Raw genomic sequence first — 12,822 nt, 5'->3', positions numbered from 1 at the left:
ATTTGGTGCTGTAACTGGGATCGAACTTAAAGCCCACCGAGCGACGGCAGGAAAGTAGAACGAGAGGACGCTGGTAATATCATCCTCGAGCCCTCTGATTATGCCCCGACATCCACCATTCAGCACTCATCACTCAGCAGTCATGGTTTCTTTCCCCCAACGCCGCCGACGGATCCGCAAACATCGGCATCCATCGGCACCCATCGGTATCCATCGAGGTTGATCCTTCACTTTCTTCTGTATAAGGCAAATGTTAGCACGCTGCAATCGTGTAATCCTCGCATCTTATCACCCTGTGCTGCCAAGTCTACGCATGATCTGATCATAGCTCCACGCCGACATGGAGTGCCTGAGCGCGGAGAAAAATCAAATGCAGTACTCTCATAGCTTATTGCTCACTTTGAGACAACCATCAATTTCGAGGCAACGTGATCCTATATGGAGAGTAAATATTGTTTTAGTCACGGTGCAGAATTTAAATACAACAATTTAAGGAAATGGGTTTACCGTCTCCTTGACAACATTTGAAAGTTTTCAAATAGCTTAGCTTGGGTCTTAAGTCACTGATTTTTTAGAGATTTTGAGAGATTGAGAGATTTTGAGATTTGTATACTTTGAAAGGTGGAGACTTCAACGCGTGTATGGAAAAAAGATCAATGCGTATTATGACGCTGTGGTCAAAAATCGACGTTTCAAATCTTGTGTTTCCTGGTGAAAAGCTCCCAAAAACACGTTAAAGAATTTAATTTTGAGATTAGTATGATGTAGGATTGTAGGAGGTGGAGATTTAAACGCGCGGATAAAAAAGTAAATACTACTTCTGATTGTGTGGTTATGTGGTATTTTAGTACTAGCCGGAGTCATTCGCTTCCACCCGAGGAAGTCGCACGCACTACTGTTGTCATAACTATCGAATTCAAGTCAGGGTAAATTGCCGGTTCCTAAAAGTTTAGACTGAAAAAGTTATACATTTAGCCGCAGTTCGAACATGGATAGAGGCCTTTGAAAAGTCAAAACGAGCTACTTTGAACTCTCGGGGTTCACGTAATGTGTTAAAATTTTCAATTCATCGATCGCACCCAGGATGCATTGCAGAACCTTAAACTCGAAAAATAGCCAAGATTAAAGAAAAATGTTGTCCATTGAAGGTGCCTATTTTTCATTGAACATGGCATCACTGCTTACAATCTCGCGTATTTTACGTACGCACTCACGCGGGCCGCAGACGTAAATAATTGATTGATTTGCCTGTACCGCGCCGCGTCCGGCGTCCACGCTAATGATGCACGTTTGTGGAAAAATTATGATCCTTGCCCGGATCCGCCGTTTCCGGGCGCGGGACCCGGAGCGACCGATTCCTCCTAATTTATCCCCGCGTCCGCACAGTGGGACGAACCTGCATCCGAGTAGCAGTTAGAGTCCCTTTATACTGAGAGTCAAGACAATTTGAATCCATTTCTGATTGGTTCCCGTATTTTAGGCCTCCACAGTGTCACAAACGGGAATAAAGATTACATTTTCACCAATTGCAAAGATTATAATCTGGAATGGACCAGGGAATTACGGGTTCGGCAAGGAACAAACGGAATGAGAAGAGGAACGGAGAAAGGCATTTGAGAATGGGCCGATCAAAGATTACGAAAAACGTTCAATTTCTGAAATCTTTATTCCCGTTTGTGACATCCATGAGCTGAATTGTCTTGACTCTCAGTATAAAGGGACTCTAGTAGCAGTCATCGCCATGAGTTGCGATTTGAGCGGAGAATGTTTCGCGATTTTATCGATTTCGATTTATTGCAATAGTATCGGATATAAAAATTACGCTAAATTGCGATTTTATCAGCAAAGATTTATCCTCTTGAACAAAAAATCGTGAAAAATTGAGACTAAATTTCGATTACACTGAAAAAAAAGAATCTTAAATTTGCCGGCAATAAATATTTTTCTTAAATCAATATTCATATTGCTTAATATAAACCACTTTTCTGCTTGACCCAATCATTATTTTGCTTGTATCAAGAAAAATTCAGCTTAAACCGAGATAAAAAAAAAAATTCTTAGCGGCTAATTTAAGAATCATCATGCTTGATCCAAGCAGGTTTTTCTTCCAGTGTACATCAAATGCGATTTTACGAAGATAAAATTGCGACAAGAATCAGGATAATCAATAGGATTGTTGATGATCCTAGCGATTTAATCGCAAAAAAATTGCAAATTACGTTTCACAACTTGATTTCAAAATATCGCGATTTTTTCATTGAAAAATACTAATTAAGGAGAGGGATCAGATTTTATATGCTCGGCTAAAACTGCAAATTTTGTTGTTTTCTTTGTCATAATATACAATTTTAAGGTTGCTTCTCCAAGAAAAGTCTACAAGAAAACAAAGGAAACCTTATTCCAACCTCTATTGCCGAGGATACATTTTTTTAAAAATTCATCATGTCTGACTTCCTGTATTGACTAGCTCCTTTGTGCGCCGCGCCGCGCCGCAGCGTCAATTTCAACGCAGCATCTCCGTAAAAGATAGCATCGGTCCTTTCTGGAACACCTCGATCGAATTTGTGGGTTGAATCGCGGTTCAGGAGATTTTCAGCATTTCTTTATATCGTAACCGTGAAGTTGGTTGCACGATCATTTCGAGAGAGTGGGTTTGATCGGAACTTCCGATAAGATTATATTTATACTATTTTTTCAGATTTTGGACACTTTGATTATCTCGGGCCGTATTCATCGCACCCAGAGAGGTGATTAACTCTGAGGGAGGGGGAGAGAGATTGCGATGTATGCAGTGTAAAATGAAAGGAAAATGACTTATTTCATTGAAATGTTTTAAAATAAAAACATTGTTTGTATCTGTAACTTAATCAAAAGTAACTAACTGAGAATTTACAATCCCTAATCACTCCACTTAGCTATTATCTGACGTTAATTTGTTACTTATATCTGTAAGTTTTCATCAAGTATATAGCTATACTCATCCACGTTAGTAGAAGACCCCTTGCCAAATAATGAATATAGACTAAGGCAGGAAATGAGGAGATGTGATTTGCCGGAGGAGCTTTGGCAGGATTTCTATCAGTGACGGTTGGGTGTCGCAGAGCGCATGGAAGTACTATAAGAGCGGGCATATTATTAGTAGTGTAAAGATATACGTTTTTTTTTTGTTTGTGTAGCAGTCACGAGTCCGAGAAGTGGTCAGAGGCGTATGTTTTCACTACAGTAGGTATACAAAAGAATCTAATGTCATATTGAGCTTTTTCATAACGCACTTAACATGAGTTAACTATAAAACAACCTATTTTTCCAATGGTTTACGGTTTACGAATTTAAAAATGTCATTTATTTCCCTACCGTCATAGAATCTCTCCAGTAGAACACGATTCAAATCCGATGATTAAAGTCATTAACTTTAGCAATTAATTTCCTTTGTCCACTCAGAGATGAGAGAAAATTAAAATTCTGAACTGAGCTACGGTAGCTCGCGTATCACAGAACCAGAATTGGAAGGGAACGAGAAAGTAGAGGAGGTGAGAATCTTTATGGCATCGTTTTGTGAAAAGCACACTTTGAGGCGAAACCGTTGACAGGAAGGCATTGAGCTTCGGTCATAAATGCTACGTACCGAATTTTACAGCACTTCACGGGAGCTCGCGAAAGTACGCTCCCACCAGTTTCCAAATAGCAAACATTGATGCCAGTTTTAATACCCCAGTGAAAATTCTCTCGTCACATTCGTTTTTTTTTTCAGTCAAAAGTGCATTGTAAATGAATTGCGTAGGAGAATAAAAATGTTTTAGGAACTGAACTTAAAAAGGAACCAGTGAACCCTTTTAGGCTCCATGAGTAAATCTTAAGAGTATTCAGTTCCTTCCAATTTTTTATTTTTTTTTTTAAGGGAAAGTCTTAATAATTTCGATTAAAAGGATCCAAAAGTACCACTTCTTTTGGTTTCATAACAAAATATAATAAATAGGAAAATATTTCACTGAAAGAAAGTATCATAATCCCAAATACACTCCTGACTGATTTTTGCGCCAGATATAAGAGTATAGTTGCACTAGCCGGAAGTCTGGTCGATCCAACCACACTTTTGGCAGACTCAACCCTACCTCTGACGGGTACAACTTCTCTTGTAACTGACGCCAAAATCAGCCCAGAGTATAGGTGGGATGGTGATACTTTATTCCGTGTTCTTTATTGGTAAGTTGGCTTGTAACGGACTGCAAAAAATTACTTCATTTTTTTCAGATAGTGTCTCTTTAGGGTGGTGAAACCGGCGTTATTAAAAAGCATCCCAACTCGATTAGAAGTCGCGTAGAGAGGATAATAATTTCTGGAAGAATACGGCAACTTGGCGTTCAGGAACCAATCGACTGAGGGCTTCCAAAGTACCATGCGCAGAACAGGAGGAGGATAATCAGGTTTTTTCCAACTTTATCGGCTGCCTAATATCCTATCAATTATGCTTTGATTGAATTCCGTCTCTTTATCGTGTTTTCGCCCCCTAAATGCGCGTGCGCCCGTGCGGGCTCTTTCCTTTAACTGGCAATTTAAAGGCATGTCTCATTACGCTCTTTAATGACTACTCTCATCGGGTCACGTGGCGAGCGGCAGTTCTTGCTCCCGGAGCCTCTTAAGTGCTTGAAACTTGTTTAAAGGGCACAACAGAAACATCCACACTATTCTTTCATATTTTGTTCTTGAAAGACCAACAGATAAATTTCAGCGTCAGTACGTAGATGTTTAAAAGTGTTTCGATGCTTTATCAATCATTAGTGTATAAAAAAGGAATCAGCAAAAAATTAGTTTCCACCGATTATATCATAACCGACTTGTTCGAATCTTGCTTGAAAAAAAAAGAAAAAGAAAAAGAAACTAACGTATAAAAATCAACGTTAAGCATGCTGATTACTTGGATCGGATTTACATGCTTCATTTGACGTACCTACAAGTGATTTTTTATTATTTTTATCTTTAATTTTCACACTTACTTATTCTTGTGCGGTTATTATTCGCATACTATCTGGTGGAGAAGCTTGCATTCTTCTCCTGTAAATTTTAACATCAAAACTTTTAACAAGTAGAGGAGGAAAGATAAGAAAAACAAGAAGAAGAAGAAGAAGAAGAAGAAGTAAGAGGAGGAGGAGAAAAAAGGAAATAAGAAGAATAAGAGGAAGAAGAAGGAGAGGAAAAAGAAGGAGAAGGAGGAGAGGAAGGAGAACAAGGAGAAGAAGGAGAACAAGGAGAAGAAGGAGAAAGAGGAGAAAGAGGAGAAAGAGGAGAAGGAGGAGGAGGAGAAAAAGGAAAATGAGAATTAGAAGAAGAGTAAGAAGGAGGAGGAGAAGGAGGAGAGAAAGGAGAAGAAGAAGGATAAGAAGAAGAAGAAAAAAAGGAGGAAAAAAATATAATTTGATTCTAAAACAAGTGCAAAATAATCAGATACACGGATGACTTTTGTGGTCTAGCTTTTTGTAGAGTGAGACATTTCAATTATTGATGAACACGATAAGCGTGAATATCTTCCTTTCAAATAGTTCCTGGAACTTTTAATGTGGTCGCTGTACCCTCTGCGTAAAATGTTGATGCAGAAATCACGTACACAACTTTTAGGATGAAAAAAAGTGTAATTTTCAATGCCAGAAAATTGACATCGCAGAGAAGCTATACCAAGGAACAGTGTAAGAAGGAAGCAAATGTCAAGTATTGATTGCAGCAATGAAACGATCTTTTACTGCTCCTACATAAATATTGCATCCGCTAAGTTTAGTACATTTATTTGGCAGGTTTCGCTTGAAATTTCACGCTGGGGTTGAATGAAATTCGATGCCGGATTCTTGTGAATCGGCCAAGCACTTAAAATTTTATAGTTTGGGGACCCGTCTCATTAGCTTTGCATCAGATTGGTTACGACGTGACCTTGCACCGTAAAACTCCTGTTGAAGCAACGCCAAAACGGTGATGTCGTATCCGTTACGCGTTGGGTCAAACTTTCAAAAACCTGTTTGGATTTCATTCAGGTAATTATATTGATAAAAATCAGTTCAGTCGCCGTAACAAATGTTCCGTGTCATTCATCAAATTTTAAATGGATTGACTGTCACCCTCCCTCGCTTGGCCCTCTTCATATAACCGGAATCTGTAGAGACTCAGGCTTAGAAACTACTCATCAACGTCCGAAAATGAAATATTTTGGCTATCCGAGCATTGTCAACGGGTGCGGCAAAAGTTGCTCTCAAGCATTCAACATTTTTTCGTGCCTTGCTACACCATTTTCGTCTAGATGACTAATTACTAGCAAGCTGAGCACCTGTTTTATTAAACTGGGTCTTTTTGCCAAATTGATCACTCGTCACTGAGATAATCAGTCATCATTTAGCAAAATTGGCAGTGATTTGTGATAATTTTTACACCTCAAGAGGCCATTAGTGTGAGATCTCTGAAGCGCTGTCTCTGACATTGTCAATATTTAGTTAAATGCTGTTTAGGGCCTGGAATTTACCTGATGTGTTGGCTTAGATTCACAGCTCTCTACAAATGAGATCTTTTTTTTTCTTTTTCTTTTAAATGGTTGATTTGATCATTTAATGGAGCAATATTTCGCGTTTGTTGACATTTTTAGAGTGATAAAATAATTCTCTGAACCCTACTTTGTTGTAAGAAAGAGTCATTGTCCGATCAACGCTTCACAACCCATATAAGGAACAGCTATTACGTAAACCCGGATCTTAACATGAAGAACATATTTTTATTTAATGAATGAATTAAGTTTTGTGATTCTGTCAGGTTTTTTTTTTTTTTTTTTTTTTTTTTTTTTTTTTTTTTTTTTTTTTTTTTTTTTTACCAAGAGCATTGATAAGAATCATTCATCGCCATATTCTGCAATTTTCTTTGATTTGCAGCAGGGACAGTGCTCACAGTGGTGTGATAAACTGAACCCGAGCATCTCGGCTGTTCGAAGTTTACATCCAGCTCGTCACAATTGATTTTACGATATTTTAACCAACTTTACTTTCTTCTGCATAAAATTTGGATGTTAAAATACGTCTTGAAATGTTTTAATTCTTATTGCTTCTCAGCTTCAAGACGTTTCCGGTCCTAGATGCCGCAAACAACCAGGGATATTATACCATTTGTAACTTTTTTCGTTATCCTTGGTCTCAATGTTCCTCTAAAAATTTTCCACGAAGTGCGTATGTTAAAACAAGAGTCTCGGGACTTTGTGGGGTCTCGACTGAACCAGATCTGTTGATCTGAGACTTCCCGCGGGTAGGAAGTTTTTTGACGAGTCCGACTCGTTAAAATAGCGCTCAAAGGTCGCAGAATCGCCCCTAGGGATCGGTTATCAGCAGGGACAGTGGCGACAGTGGTGTGATAAACTGCAACCGGGCATCTCGGCTAGTCGTAGCTTACATCCGGCCCGCACGGACCCTCCACGACTTAGCGAGGCGGTTGTGCCGCGCGTCGCACAATACAACGAATCAATTTAAAATTTTCGACATACTTCGAAAACTTTTTGAAAGCTTTTAACTTTGATCATACAGGTTTGAAAGTGACGCCATTAGTTTGCTCGAAAAGTGTCTATACGCGATCACCTCTTGAAATGTATAATTTGGCGGAGCATACGTGGAAATGTGTGGTTTTAGTAAAAAATGTTTTTGTCCGACTTCGACTAAGGGATCGTAGCACTGTGCGGTGGTTGGAGAACGAGGCTACAGCGCGGCGACCCACAGCCTCAGGGCCCGACCACCGCACCACCGCGGGTCCACGAGCAGCTTACCGCGAGATGCCTGCCAGATTCGCACCCAAGTCCTCGCTTCCTCTGGTGAAAATACGCGGAGAGTCGCCGATGTGGCAACGTTGTCGGTGCTTTCGACGGGCTGGTCAACGACCGGCATTTCAAAGCTCCTGTTCGCCGGTGAAAAGTCCCCGAAATGTTGGAGATAAGGGTTGTTTTGAAATTTGGGCGCTTTGGATGGTAGTGACTTTAACGCGGGGATAGGAAAGTAAGCGATACTTTCGACGGGATGGTTGAATACCGTCAGCGGCATTTCAAAGCTCCGGTCTGTTTGTAGAAGTCTTTGAAATATTCTTCCGTCCTAAGAAAAACGCCTTATATGCATTCGAATATTGCCAAATTTGTATTCAGAAAATATTTATTTTAGAAAATAGTCAAGAATATTTTTCCTCGAACTTTTGAATGTAGATCGAAATACGAACAAAATTCTTTGAAAATCCGAAGAAAAATATTTACAAATTTTCCTGAGAATGGGTGGTTTTTCAAAGGAAATTTGGCAACGTCTGAAGCCTCCTACGGCGTTGTTCCATAGGACGGCAGCACTGAAGATGATGGTGGTTATCCTTTTGACGGGGTTGATAAAGACCGACATTTCAGAAATCAGGTTCGTCGGAGAAAAGTATCCCAAGTAATTTGAAGGAAGGGGGGTGGTTTTGAGATTTGAATGCGCCGGAGGGTAGATGCATTAAGGCGTGGATTGAAAAATAAGTAATACTTCAGACGGGGTGGTAAAAGGCCGTCGTTTCAAATCTTCCGTTCCCCGGCGAAAAAAGCCTTTAAATCAATGTAAAGAGTTTGATTTTGAGATTCGTATGATGTAATATTTGAAGACTTAAACGAACGGGTAAAAAGGTATGTGATACTGTTGATGGTCTGTTTATTAGTTAACCATTGCCATTTTTAAGATCCTATTTGCCGGTGAACCGTTCCAAATCAATGTTGACGAGGTTTATTTTGAGATTAGGGTGCTATTGGAGGTGAAAACTTCAACGATAAGGACGTAGAAAATGAGCACAGGATAGGAAGCTTTCTTGATCTGGCCACTTTTCGCTTGGACATAGATCCGGAGAATTCTAGGGAGCTTTCTCTCACGTAGATTGCAACCCGCTACATTCCATTACAATTCTCTCGACTGCAACGGCTGTATCTTCTTTTTTTTCTTTCTTTTCATGAGTCAACAATTTTTCAGTTCATTCCGATTATATTCCGTGCAAATATAAAAATGGAACTTGGAACAGTATGAAATTTTTATGGATTTGTCGAAAATGTTGCTGACAAAGATCAGAGTAAGTCAATTTGTAAGTAACAAAATTAACAAATCTGAAAAAAAAAGAAAAAAAATTGGAACGTCACACGAACATAACTTGACGGCTCATATTCGATACACCAAAGTTTGGTGACCAAACGGGTAAGATTGTATCGATATCAATTGGTTCAACATGTACACGTAGCCTCAAAAGTCAATCGAGGAATCTGAGGAAGGGGTTTCTTGTGATAGATTTTTGATTCTCATGATTATTTAATGACACTGGAAAGTGAAATTGTTAGGAATTTTCTCATTTCCAGCTTTCCTCCTTGCATCATAGAATTTTTGTTTGAGGTTACGTTCTATTATTTTGAACCAAACGATACATCGAACCACTATCGAATACGATCTGTGGCAAACAGTATTCCATTGTATACTTAAGGTACTTGAATTCGCAGGTCGTGTAGGCCGAATCTGCAAAATAGAAGTACTTGCCGCGCCTGCTACCTCGAAAAAGGAAGAGTGCTAAACGTGTAGGCTTGTAATCAATGCCCCATATTGTAGCCGACCCGTCAACGGGCGATCGGCGCTGTTAGCGCGGTGTCTCTCCCTCTCTCTTTTCATTTTCACGAGGCAGCACACAAAAAGTTCGCATATTAACGATAAGAGTACATTGTACCGACACTCGAGTCCTCACTAACCTATTTTCTCTCCCTAATTATTCAATACTTATCTTCATAGTTATGCGTGCGTCGTTCTCGACTGTGGCTTGCTTCGACCCTCGCCCTCTTGAAAACGTATAGCACTCATAAATGGAAGAGACAAAGAAACACTGTTGCCACCACTTCTACTTTCTTCCGGGAATTTGCTGCGTGATTAAAGAACGCTTTTACTTGTAGATAAGGGTGTTAAGTAAAATAGTCATAGGAAAATCCTCGGAAATTACTAGAGCGAATCGCTGAAAAATTACGTCCTTGGATGAATCACCAGACATGATTTTAGTGCACGCAAGTGAATATATCACGAGCCTGTTTTGAATGTGCGAACTGCAGTTTGGAATTGAAAAGTTTTAAAAAATGGATATGCAAAACAAACAATTACTTGATTAAAAATTTAAAGACTCGAACTTTTTTTCATTTGGTTACCGAACATATTAGCCAGGGGAGTTTTTCGGAATGGAAAATTATATTTTCCAAGATGCACTTAAAATGCGAAATGCAGCATTGATGCGAACGATTACTGTAAATTTTAAGTGTATTACTGAACTTAATTGCTCTCTTATCACTTTTGACCAAAAGCTGTATTGGTGAAACATACGTTCAATTCAAATATTCAGATTTTTATTGTATGTCTATAAGTGTCTTTCTTTTTTTAAAAATGTGCACACTCTTCAAGATTTGTTCATATTTTTTTTCAAGAATACAAAATTTAAACTTTATTCAAACTGAGAACTTTCTTTTATAGAACGCTATGGCGTGAAACGAATTGAGTGAAAAATGAGCAATTCTAATTTTATTCGAAAGTCAAGTCCTTCGAACTGAACAATTTACAATTCCTCTCTAATCACAAATAAGGTGAATATTGAAGGTAAAACTCCCGAATCACGTATCTCGTTCGCCGTGTTTCAAAATCTCAGCTCCTTCCTTATTTTTTTAAGGAGAAAGAATCAACGTTATTCCTTGCAGTTCTCATAGAATTTCCTTAGCATAGAGAGGAAAAATCACGGAGGTTTTAAAGAATTGACGTCGAGGAGTTTTCCATTTAAAAAGATGACAGGAAGTATGCAACATGACGAGACGAACCAAGATACGTTGTTTTGGAGTTTCACCATCAATTTGTTTTTTCCTAGAGAGACTGAAGATCACTGAAGAGTCGGACTTTCAGAAATTGTAAAAGTACGTTTGAAAGTTACGAATATATTGAAAAATACACACACTGTGCATTACTACCTCTTATGATTTACAACTGAAAGTCCGAAATCTTAGGATTCAATCAGTGATCGAAATTTCGAGACGTCCAATTTTGCAACGGCGGGTAAGCAAGTGCAATTTCGACGTGCCAACGTGTCACTACAATGAGATGAGTACATTGACGTCAGAAAATAACTGAACTCACCGCGAGAGTTCAAAATTTGCATTTTGACAGACGTCGAGATGAATCACGGAGCTAACAAGCTTCAGCATTCTCTTGGAGCAGAAAACATTTTTGATGAACCTTTCATTTTACACGTTATTTAGAGGTACCGATTAAAATTAATTGAAGTAACGGACAGTGGACTAAATGTAAAATTTGATGCTTTACATTCCTTCCGTGTCAAATATTCAATCTTAATAAAGTAAAGGAGAATTCATGTTTCGAGATTAATTCGCGATTTTCATATCCTGCAGTTGGGTAAAATAAATGTACTGGTATCTAAATCGAAAAGCGCATACTCGTTGCGGTATTGCAATAGACCACCGTTCTAGTTATATTTAGTTTTTTATTACTTTTAAAGGAAACTAACTTGCTTATTGTTTTCCTTGAAATTTTCCTCCCATTTTCTTCACTCGTCTAAAAATCTTCACAGAAATATCCTGGGAGCTGTTTTGATTTGACATATTTAAATAGTAAGAGATACAATTTGCATGAAAGAAAATGTAAAAAGAACAAAAAATGAAATATTCTCAATCGAAATTGTAATTAAGATACGTTTTTCTCAACTTTAGCAATGGGTACTCTAAATGGGCTACATGTTGCATTAAAGAACTATTATTCCTGGCTTATCTGTAAAAGCACCTATCTGCACCGGGAAAGTAACGAAGCATACGTTGTCTCTTTATATGAGCTAGTACAAGTAGTTCCATGGCGCAAAATGTGGTCCATATGGCACCTAATATGATGTAAACAGTGTGGGGGACCTAATATGATGTAAACAGTGTGTGTTTCCTCAACAGGAAAGGATCTTATTTGGACTAAATTTTGCAACTAGTAACTACTAATTGGACGTATTTCTGTCAAACAGAACTAAGCGCCAAATTGAGTTCCTTTTGAAGATTTTAGAATTCCGGATAGCGCGTTCTGTCAAACGGACCTAAGCACCGCGGAAAAGCATTGCGAGTATGGGAGGAGCGAGCATCGCGTTCCGCAACACCCGCCAATCCAAGCCCCCCTCTCCTTTCCTCTCCCTATGGCGCTTAGGTCCGTTTGATAGAGATACGTCCAATTTTGGCTAACCTACAAAATCACTTGTCCGCAGACAAAATCTCATGACACATACGTTGTTTGGGAAATGAGCTGAATATTGTAGTTCCCTATTGCCAAATGCAGTCCATTTAAAAAATGGCCACGAACACGGCACCAAATGGCTACACGGCAAGGTCTTTAGGATTTTTTGCTCTTCTTGTAACAGACCGAATCATCGATTCTGTCTGGATAGATTAGGTGGCCAGGCTGAGCGCGTGTCTCGTTTTGGATCTCTAAAACACATCAGATGCCACACGCCACACGAGGTGCGGAGAAAATTCACCGCGGCGTTTTGCGCCTGCGCCGACCGCATGGCATGGCTCAGCCCGCATCAAAACACTGACACCGTATTTTCCTCGAATCTATCTAATAACCATTCTTACGCCTTCATAACTTTCTACTCTGAAAACGTAACTGTATATGCTATTATCGCCATCGAATTCACTTTCCCTTAAATTACCTAATTCAAGTGGTTAAACTTGCCGCTGAATTTGATACGTAAGGCTAATCACTCGGTCCATTGTTTCAGCTCATTGATAATTGGATTCATCGCTCA

The 12,822-nt window shown here is 39.1% G+C and overlaps 1 protein-coding gene across 2 annotated transcripts in view; it reads right to left on the bottom strand.

Moving 5' to 3' along the window:
- Positions 1-12,822, bottom strand: part of LOC109040867 (transmembrane protein dusky-like) — a 95,968-nt gene that overhangs the window by 67,866 nt on the left and 15,280 nt on the right. The window lies entirely within an intron of this gene.

This window comes from Bemisia tabaci, chromosome 5, assembly GCF_918797505.1.
Source record: "Bemisia tabaci chromosome 5, PGI_BMITA_v3".
In the NCBI taxonomy this organism is placed as follows: Eukaryota; Metazoa; Arthropoda; class Insecta; order Hemiptera; family Aleyrodidae; genus Bemisia; species Bemisia tabaci.
The sequence above is the reverse complement of the archived record's forward strand: the minus strand, read 5'-3'. Positions and strand labels throughout refer to the sequence as shown.